This window comes from Chiloscyllium plagiosum, chromosome 6 (genome assembly GCF_004010195.1).
Source record: "Chiloscyllium plagiosum isolate BGI_BamShark_2017 chromosome 6, ASM401019v2, whole genome shotgun sequence".
Taxonomy (NCBI): Eukaryota; Metazoa; Chordata; class Chondrichthyes; order Orectolobiformes; family Hemiscylliidae; genus Chiloscyllium; species Chiloscyllium plagiosum.
The window spans coordinates 86,085,379-86,096,787 of NC_057715.1; positions in this window are offsets into that span (position 1 = coordinate 86,085,379).

The following is an 11,409-nucleotide window of genomic DNA, read 5'->3' on the forward strand; positions in this document are numbered from 1 at the left end:
TTTGAATTACCTTTTCTTGAGTTAGTTAGACTCCTTGAACGGGCTGCATCAGAAATAGTGAGGCAAATGTTCAGCCTCTCAATCTGTTTGGGTGAACAATAATGCAAAAGTTGAGCAACAGAGCTACAATAACAATGTGAGAAAACTTCAAAGCTTCACTGATGGAACAGGTGATGTCTAGGGAAGTCTTGAATCCATGTTCGTGAGCTACATTGGATTGCGAGCCAAGATTTTAACATGGTGAAAAGTTCAGGAGGACTTCAAAAATCATTTTTGAACTGATGGCTTTTGTAAACTGGCAAGCTTATTCAAAGTTAATCTTTGGATGGAGGAAGTGGTTGAAATAAAAAGTACCAATATTTGGTGCAGTGTAATGTCAGACTAATAGGAGAAACATCCCTGTTGTCCAGATCACTAAACAGCAGTTTTTATGCAAAACTGGACAAAAGAATGGAAATCATTTCCCAAAATATTAATTGTTCTGCAAGATCTCATTTTGATGGAAATGGAGTTTCGCATCTTTTGGCTGGCGATGGACCAGCAGCGGTGTTGGTGCAATTTGGTTGGGTGCACGGGAACTTTGTCCATGTGTGGCAGCATTTGCAGCACACGGAGCTTCTGGTGTTGGTGTCGGGATCCCAGGCAGGGATGCAGGCTGGGATTTGGAGTGTTGGGATCCGGGGCAGGATTGTGTGGAGTTTGGACCGGCTTGCAGCGGCTCCTGCTCTTGCAGGATCTCGTTCGGTTCTTGCTGGGGGATTGCAACAATTTTCAATTGGGATTGGGTCATGGTTGATGGGGATAAGGTTTGTTGGCGTGGTGTTGCATCTTTCATCGCGCGGGTCTGCGGTTTTGCATTGCAGTCTCGGGATTGTGCAGGTTGTGTGTTTGGAGTTTTGCTTTGTTTCTCGGTGTTGGGCAGTGGGGCCACAGTCGAGTGATGATGGTGAGATTTTGTGTGTGACGGTGTTTCACTCAATTTATAAAACAGTGGGTTTTTTGGTGTAAATGTTTGCATCTTTATTTTAAGAAAAAAAAAAGGAGTGTCTGCCCATTTGTCACCAGGCGGTGGAGATCCCCAGTGGAGGGCTCTCTACGCAGGTGTCCTCCCCCTTTCTATCGGGAATCTGGGGTGGAGGGTGCTGCAACCGCAGATTGTGGTGGTTCACGGACTCACAGCCCAACTGCTTGTTCTGTGGCGCTGTGGAGTCCATGGACCACGTGTATATTGGGTGTGGGTGTGGGTGTGTGCACTCCCTTTTTGATTTTCTCAAAAACGTCCTCCTCTGCTTTTGGTTGCACTTCAGTCCCACGCTCCTGATCTTCGGGCACCCGGTAGGAGGAGGGAAGGCAGGTCTGAAGACCTCCTTGTAGGTCTGCTCCTGGGTCTGGCCAAACTGGCCATAAACAGGTCCAGGGCCGACTGCCTGCCCCTCTTCCGCGGTTACGTTAGAGCCCGGGTGTCTCTGGAAAAGGAGCACGCGGTGTCCACCGATACCCTGGAGTTGTTCAGGGAGAGGTGGGCGCCGCAGGGAGTGGAGTGCATTATTTCCCCCTCCAACTCTACTTTGATTTAATCCCTGCCCTCCTGTTTTTTTTTCAGAGTGTACAGTACCTCTGATCCTGTATTTATTTTTTTTCTAACAGAAGCCCTGATGCCCCTGTTTTTTTTTTGTTTTACTCCCATGCTACCGCCTAACTGCGGTAGTGCTTATTTTTCCCCCCAGCACCCATGTTGTGTGTGTGCAGGTGTGAGACACAGTGAAAGACACAAGGTGCACGAATCTTTATTCAAATTTCTACCACCAGGAAGAAAAGAAGGGGAGTACAGCGACAGTTCATTCGGCTGATACCGGAGATGGGAGATTGGATTGATTGGGCCTGTCCTCACTAGAGTTTAAAAGAAAGAAAGAGGACCTGATTGAAAAATGTAAAATGCTAATGGAGCTATATATACTAGGTGCATGGGGGTCAGTTCTAGAATATGGAGTTCTAGCCATTTAGGTTAGAGATGAGGAAACATTTTTTCATTGAGGGGATATTCACCTTGTCGAATATGCTACTACAGAAGACTGTGGAGAACAGATCACTGAGTAAATTCAAGAAAGAAATTAATAATCTTTTCGATAGTAAAGGCATCAATGTTTTCAGAGAGAAACTGGGAACATGGCATTGAGATGGAGGATCAACCCTGATCATATAGTGGACTCAAATGGCTGAGTGGCCTAATCCTGCTTCTAGTTTCTATGTCTTTATGAGGAAGAAATCTTGAAGTGTGTTTGGGAAAGTGTGCTAGAGCAATATTCAAGGTTGAATTAGATAGTAAGAAAAGGCTTAAAAGTAGAGTTGCAAATTATCAACTCAGCAATATTTTCACTGAATAATGGGACAGACTTGATGGACTGAATGATCTACTTCTGCTCTTGTGTCTTATGCTGTTATACTTTGTTCTATTTCTCAAATAGGTTGTGTAGTAAAGGAAAACAATTGTGGATTTCCTGGCCCCTAAGCTTCATATAAGACTGCAAACCAGCACACAAAGTCAAATGAAGTGTACTAGATATGAAAACAGAGAAGAAAAATTCTGGTTTCTTATGCATGACTGAAGGGCAAAGTAAGTGGTGAACCCGGATAAGGCAGCATTTTTTTCAAGGCACAATAGGATTGGCTGGCATGTCTACCTCCTCTGTCTGCTACAAGTCATTGTGTTTTCCAGAATCACATTATTTTTCTTCCACCAAAATGCAAGTGTCCAAATACAAATGTTTTCAATTCTGTGGGCTTACTGATATGATAATAAAACAGACCCCAGGAAAATCAACATTTTAAAAGCTAGGTGGGTGATCTTCTGCACCCCTACACCTCCATTCAAATTTATGCCTGCTTGAATAATTTAGGTTGATAGTTTTTGACCAGTTCTGTACTGTAGATGGAGTAGTTGTTCTCTTTATGGCTCATGCCTGAGAATACATCCCATTTTAAAAATTCTGCTACTTAATAATGCAATAAGTCAAAATGTACTGAAATTTGTCAGTGCTTAATAATGTATTAGCTAATATACATTAAATCCTTGATGGTTGTGTTACAAGGGCAAGAAATTAATAGTGTTTATATTTTAAAAACCTCCATATGAGACAGGTATTGATCAAGAAATCTTCTTAATCTATGTCTAATAAGAAGCATTGTTCTGAAAAAGATAGATTTGACCAGAGTAGATTCACTAATCATCTGCCCTCACTGCAATCATTCCTTCCTGACAATCCCATCACCAATAACAAATTGGACAGTGAAAAGAAGGGGACACTACTAAAATAGCTAATTTACATTTGGCTTTTGCAGTACACTGGAAACATCAGTAAATAATGAATGTCACCTGGACACATTTGTGCTTGATTTTTCTCTACAATATTGTTGTTCTTTCTGCATCACTGAGTATGTATGAAGTAATTATGATACCCAATGTATTTTCATGTACTCACACTGGAATTCGAGGGGGGAGGTACTGGGCATTGATCTTTCAACTTATATAATAGATCTTGTTGTCTTTTTTCCATAATTGAAAAAAACATTCAGGGGATTAAAGTAAACAAAATCATTATAGTTGGCATATTCAGATACTTGTAAATTTATTATCACTGTCAAATATATTCTGGAAGTTCGTATAAACTGAATAACTGATGCAGAAGGACAGACAATATTTTGAAAATTGATTAAACACATGTGCTACTCTCCAATTCTTTAGTGTTTCTGAATTTTGAAAATTCAGGGATGGTCCTTCTGCTACTTCAGCATCAATCTGATGAATCAGCACGCCGCCATGTTGAATACCAATTGAAAGATGCAGTGAGGATAGCAAAGGCAAAGAATGTGGATGGTAGACTTCAACATCTACCAAGAGTGACTCAGTAGCACTACCAACCTCCTATCAAGTCCTAAACGACATGTCTGCTAAACTGTATCTGTGGCAAGTGTTGAGGAAGCAACAAGAACAAAACTCTACTTGACCTCATTCCACCAATCTACCTGATACAAATGGATCTGTCCCTGGCTATTGGAAGGACTGACCACTGTCTTCACATTGTCAGTATCATCCAACATGTTCTGTGGCAGTACCATCTTGATAAATAGGATTGACTTCAAACTTCCTAGCAGCTCAAACCTGGACACCGAGCAGTAGTCCCAGCAGAATTATGTTTGACCACAATTTGTAATCTCATGAACCAGTATATCCCCACTCTATATTGCCATCGAGCCATGAGACCAACCCTGGTTCAATGATGAGTGCAGAAGACATGCCAGGAGAAGCACTATTCATACCTAAAAGAAAGATGTTAATTCAGTGAAACAGTAAACAACTTGCATGCCAAACAGCTTGCTATTGATAAAATTAAGCAAACCCATACTAATGAATCAGATCTAAATGCAGCTGTTCTTTTCCTTCAAGTTGTGAATGGTGGTGGAAAATTAAATAACTCAGTGGAGGAATAGCTTTCGCAAATGTCCCGATTTAAGTAATCCTGGCCAATAAAATGTTTTAATGTTTTAGCCTACGTTTTCCTGATATCAAAGTGGCCTCGATTGGAGTTTTGTGAGCCACAGGTCAAATTTTGTTACACATGGACTACTGCCAAAACTTTCTGAAGGTATTTGAAGTGGTTTTTATTTCCCCATTAATGCTTTGTCCCTTAAGCAATAGAACTCAGGTCTTGGTTCTGATTCAGCTTCTGAGTAGGTTTTGTTGATGCAACTCCCTTAGTTCAGGACATTCCTATTGTTTGGTCCCATTAAAGAATATTGGCCAATCATGTCAAATTCATATACTCTAGCTATATCCTTTTGATTTAAATTTTCAAAAATCATGTAATTTCCAAGTAATCTTCATTTTTCACAGATTCTTCCTTTTTCCATCTAATTATATGAATATTCAAGCAAATGAACAAGGAACAGTAGTATACCATTCCACCCCTGGAGCCTGTCTGCTATTGTATGAAATCATGGCTGATCTGATTGTAACCTTGCATCAACATTTCTGTCCACCCTGAAACCTTTCACCTTTCTCTTAATAAGAATCTATCCACCTATGCCTTAATAATATTCAAAAACTCTGGCCCTCTCTTCCCTAAAATGTAATAGAAGCAAAGTCTAATGAATCACAGTGAGAAAGAAAAATAGCCTCACATCTGTTGTAAATGGATGGCCTCTGATTTTCAAACAATGACTTATCCATAATAGAAAAAGGTGCTTCACATAAACAATGTTTATTTACCTGTAGCAACAAAAAATATACTTATTTATATCTATTCTCCACTTCCTGTTAGCCAGACAATCTTTAAATGCTAATATGCTATCCCATACACCATGAGCTTTTATTTTCCACAATAGCTTTTGATGTTTGACCAGAGTTTTGGAATTCTTTGAGGAAGTAACACAAGCTATAGATCTGGGAAAATTAGTAAATCTACTGTACTTAGATTTCCAGAAGGCATTTGATAAGGTGTCTCATGAAAGGTTTTTGCAGAAAATATAAGTTCATGGTGTAGAGGATAGCATCTTTGCATCAATACAAGAATGATTGGTGAGCAGGAAACAGAATAAGTGAGCCTTTTTCAGATTTCAAGATGTAACAACAGGTGTCCTATAGAATCACTGGCTTGTTGGGACCCCAACTGTTCACAATTTTTAAAAAATAATTTAAATGAGGGGATGGAAGCTATAATTGTCAAATTTGCTAATGACATAAATACCCAAATGAAAGTAATAACATAAGAAATAGAAGCAGAAGTATGCATGCCTTGCCATTCAACAGGATCGTAGTCTAAAAGTATGGCGCTGGAAAAGCAGGTCTGGCAGGTCTGAAGAGAAGGAGAGTCGACATTTCGGGCATAAGCCCTTCATCAGGAATGTGGAGGGGGAAGGGGGCTGTACACTTCTAACAAGACTTCACCATTTTTAAACTCCAACCTCTGAGCATTAAAGCACAAAATGTCTTTTTCCTTCTTAATTACTTCCTGTACCTGCATGCCAATTCTTGTATTTTGTGCACAGGAACACCCAGATTCCTCTGTGTTGTACTTTTTTGGGTCTATCTCCTTTTAAATAATAGCCTGCCTTTTGCTTCTTCCTACCAAAATGAATGATGTCACATTTTCATACATTAAACTCCAGTTGCCAATTTTTTTTGTCCACTATCTATACCTATCTATAATCCTGTTGTAGATTCCTTATGCCCTCATCGCAATATGTCCTCATCACAATATGGCCTCAAACATGAGGACACTCCTGGACTATATCAGCATCATCTTCAACTTCCTCCTCAAAGCAGACCTCTCACTCCTCCGTCACTAATCTCTGAAGATGTCCCGTCCTGTTAAGTGAGGTTGTGACAGGCAATGTAAATCATCATAATGCGGGAGACTCTGGGATACATTATATTGCACTGTCTGACCTGTTAACCCATATGAACCTCATCTTTAGGATGTCAATGGACTTTTACAATCGCCCTTATGGAAACATGTGCTGCATTGTAACTCTCCTTGGCATCATTCTGAGGATTCCTGACAGCTGTTATCATCCAAGTTTTGAAGGGTTAACCATCTCTGAATGTGAAGGGGAACTAAAATTGCAAGGACCTATGACTGTTCTAGAATGCAAGATTGTAACAGCTCCCTGGACAATGTGCATTATGTGGCTGGAGTGGCTACAGATGATCTGTAGATTCATGGATTGAAAGCCTTTCCTATGAATGTTGCTGGTTGCTGATAGATTGGGTGCCCAGATGTACCTGTGGAAATCCTGCAGTGACAGCAAAGTCAACTGCTCTGGCTAGATTCCCTGCATTCCAGGGGAATTTAATACATTTTGGCATCTTTAGCAAAGACAGCATTAGTAATCTTCTGGAATAGGATTGCCTTCATATCCATGAGGAAGCAGGTGCTCAACTAACAGCTTGCAAATTCAGGAGACGACTTCCTGTGATATCGTGAGGTGCCTTCAACAGTACCAGTTTGTCACGTCCAGTTGGCTGCATAAAGCCTGGAAAACTTGATTTTAATCATTTCATGCACTTCACCAGATAGAGTTCCAGACATGAGTAGGTCTCATTATGGGCAATGCACTGGGAAAAGCCTCACAACCTCAGGCTAACTGAGGCTCAGCCCCCAGATTGATTGCTGACCAATACCCTTCCAAATGACTGGAGCATACTCTTGTCTGACTTATCCTTTCCACCCTTCACAGCTTTCATGGTTCTATGTGGTTCAGCCATAGCCACTCCCTATTCTAAACTTCATTGCAGTTTCTTTTATTCATTCATGGAATATGTACATGCTGCTATTGAGACAGCATTTATTCCAATTCTTTTTTGACCCTGAACCTAGAGACTTGCTAGGCAATCACATTCCTGCGTCTGGAATCACATGTAGGCCAAAACAGGCAAGGGTGACAGGTTTCTTCCCCCAAGGGCATTAATGAACCAGATGGGTTTTATGACAATCGTCACATGTTGACCATTAGACTAGATTTTACTTACAGGTTTTTATTGAATTCATATTTCACCAACTGCCATGTTGAGATTCAAACCCAAATACCAAGAACATCAGTTTTGGATTCTACATTACTAGTTCAGTGACATAACTGCAATGCCATCACCTCCCTGTCAGCCCAGTTCAGACACTTTAACTCCCTGTTTACTGCTTTTGCAGTTCCATGAAATTTGGCATAGCCACTGTCTGTCTAACACTTCTGCTGTTCCTTGTCCTTTAACCATCAACACCCCTTTACTAAGTGTGCTAAAGCCTCCACTTCAGCTATAAACACTACTTTCCCATGTATGTTAAAACGTGCACTTCAGCATGAAGCTGTCCCCTGTATCCCCTATGCCAAATGGCTCATGGAGACAGCTTGCTCTACACCATCGCTACACATTGATTGCACTTATAAGAGTGACAGCACAAGTGATTGAAGGCATCATTTGTAGCCATTTTGCTATAAAGACAAAGCACCAGCTGTTCATCTACTGAAGTGGAAGAAGGGAGTCTGTCACCAGGTGCATTTTGCTGTGAAGTACCTGAAGCTTCAGGTTTCTCAACTGAGTAGAAATTAACTGGGAAGACAACGTTAATTGTAGTAATTGTGGTTTTACTGAGATGCAATACATACAGGTAAAGCTTCTCAATGCCAACTGGCAAAATTCTTTTCCTGTCTTCTGATGGGAGAACTTAATCCCTGAAGTTTAACTGAACAACAGGAAGTATATTTGTGTTTCTTGTCTGATTAAGTTCACCTACCCCAATTCTGCTGGACATCTCTGGGACTGGAAAATGCTGCCCTATGTTTCAGTTTACTATTGTCCAAATCAAAATAGTCCAGCATCTTAATACCTTGAACTATGCGAAAGACCAATATTGAATGCAGTGCCCCAGATGTGGGCAATCCAAGGCCTTGTACAAAGAAAGGAAATGCAGAGCTTGTATCAATACTGAGGTTTTTACTGAGAAAAGTAGATGGAGATTGTGTGCAAATAACAAATACAAGCATTGTTTCAAGCTCTTTAAGTAGCGCTGGTGGAAGGCAAGTATTATTGCATAGTATTATTCTTTTTTGACACATATGAGCCATTGTAGAGCCCTGTAGCACAATGATAGTTTTGCAACCTCTGGAGCAGGAAGCCTGTTCAAGTCCTACTTGCCACAGAGGTGTGTCATAACATGTCCAAACAGGTTGCTTTAAGGAAAAAGGAATTCCATTGAAATACCAACATCAATTACTACATATCTTTGGTTTTGATTTTTTAGCAGATATTTATGTATGGGTGTACTGAAGTTGAACGTACTCCAGTCATAAAACAAGTTCGGTAGAAAATATCCTAGTTTTTACTCAGATTACAGAGTGTAAATTAAGGAGCTTGTCATTAAAGCATGGAACAAACTTTTCTGCCCCCTTGAGCAGCATGGGCAATGGGAGAAAGTTAGGAAACATACAGCAAAAATGAGAAATCAGAATCTTAGTGTCAAGAAAAAGAAATCCAATTTTTCCTTCAAGTCCAGGGTCAGAGTCTTGCTAATGCGCAGCATTTATCTTGTTTTCATGAATTTGCATCTCGTTATTAACCAAATTCATCTAATTTCTCTGCAGTTCCCAATTCTCCTTCTTTCCCCAAGAAACTAGAAGGTGCCACTTCCTGTCTTGAAAGTCACAGAAGTTACCTGGTAACAGCAAATCGCTGGTTCCTCTTCTGGCCCTTCAGACAACTCTGTCTTCACCACACCATTTCTGCATGCTTCATGGATACTGTTCTCATCCACTCTTGATTCATACACGTGGGCATCAGCAAAACCATCAGCCTCAACTCATCATCATGCCAACTCACGCAGCACTCTATCCCTTCAGAACTTCAATTTGGAGTTCAGGACTTACATGCTTCTGCCAAGTCACGCTGCACAAAGGAGCATAGAAAGCATCTCACATATTTACACAGGATGCATCTTGTGTCTGTTAGATTACTTCCTCAATGCTCACTCATGTTATGCTTACTTAGAGGCTATCAGTTTGGTTTGCAGTGTCTGACTAGCAATGTGTTTCAGCATTTAAGCTCTTACAAGCTTCTAGCTTCTGACCTTTTCACACAGTTGCTTGCCATGCTTCAGAGGACAAGGGGGTAGACTGGGTTCTGTACGGAAATGTGCTATATCAAAGTCATATTCAGAATATGTTCCAACAGTGTATATAGCAAACACACTATATTTGCTTCAACCAAATGACTGTCTGAAAATCAATGAGACAAGTGCTTAGTACAGTAAAGGGGGACTATGATCAGTCAGATGGTCAATCAAAGAGTGTCTGATTCTAGTCCAAAGGTTTGATCACAGTCACTCTAGCACTTGGTCCAACCCAGAGTATGGGGATCTACATCCTTGCAATCTGGTAATTGGGCCACAGTTAGTCGTGCAGGTCCAATACAGCTCATCCAGGGATTTCAGGTGCACCAGTCAGGCTGCTGCAGAGATATTAGTTGGGCTGTCTTGCAGCGTTAGTCCAGGTATTGAGCTATGGTCCTCATGGGGGTTTGGATATTAATAATCAAGAGATTTATCAAGGGCCATCTGTTGAACCTTAAGAGAGTGAGAAGTTCTAGTGTGGTTTTGGTATTCATTTTACTGGGGTGTGAGATCAGTTGGGGATATTAACAGTTATATAAAAGAGTTGAATAGAAATGGGGTTGGGGAAGGTGGAAATCTTATTGGGGACACAGACACAGCAACACAATTCAACATGTGAAGGATAGTAGATTCGTGATGCTTTTCAGACAGGGCCTGCAAGTCACTCACAAGGATACAAAGTTGAAACCTTGCCATATTCGATCAAAAGTCAGTGGTGCAATAACAAAACAAAAGGCTGTCATCCCGTGCAGAAGGAACAAAGCATGTTCATGTTTTTTCTCTTAGGAATGGAGTATAATTGTTTGAATCTGAGGCCCAGCTAGGGGCAATTATATTAATCACATGTCTGATGATTCAGTAATGCCATCTGGCATCAAACTACAATTCACTAGCAAGTCATTCTTTTTTACAACAATGAACATAATAGTTCTGGTCTCATGCATTATGACAATTGTACAACTTTCATTTAATTACCTCTTTGTCATGTCAGATAAGCAATTTTAATCAAACACTAAACGTTTCACATGGGTTTGACATTTCTGAATCACATACTTGATTCGAGAAGAAAGTGTTCCAGAGCTGCCATGTTCATACTGAACTGTTGGTGATATTCAAGGATGACATTTTTTGGAAGGCTGCTGTCACGTTGGATTAATTCCAATATTCCATTACTCCAGTGCAGCATGAACATTTTGGTTGTGCACCATACATCTGGATAACCTTACATTCCTTAGAACTCTGAGCAAGGCATTGCCTTCTTGTAAAGCCCTCATGGCTGAATCAGAGCATAACATGGGATTTCATTGTGATAGATTTGAGAGCTCAGGAGTACTATATAAATATTGTTCTCTTCTCAATATGACACACAGAGTTTTGGCTCATGCATCTGGGATGGACATCACAGTTGTTAGATCCCTGTGGCCTTGTTGCATAGGCAAAGACATCATCAAAGGAGAAAACAACTACAACTTTGTCAGCAGGAAGAGCAATGGCTGCCACACAGTCTTCAAGGGTAGATTAGATTAGATTAGATTACATTACAGTATGGAAACAGGCCCTTCGGCCCAACAAGTCCACACCGACCCGCCGAAGCGCAACCCACCCATATCCCTACATTTACCCCTATACCTAACACTACGGGCAATTTAGCATGGCCAATTTACCTGACCTGCACATCTTTGGACTGAAAGTAGAAACTGAAAAGAAGATTCCACGAGGATGTAAGACCTGGCATTTCCAGACTTTGCTGTCA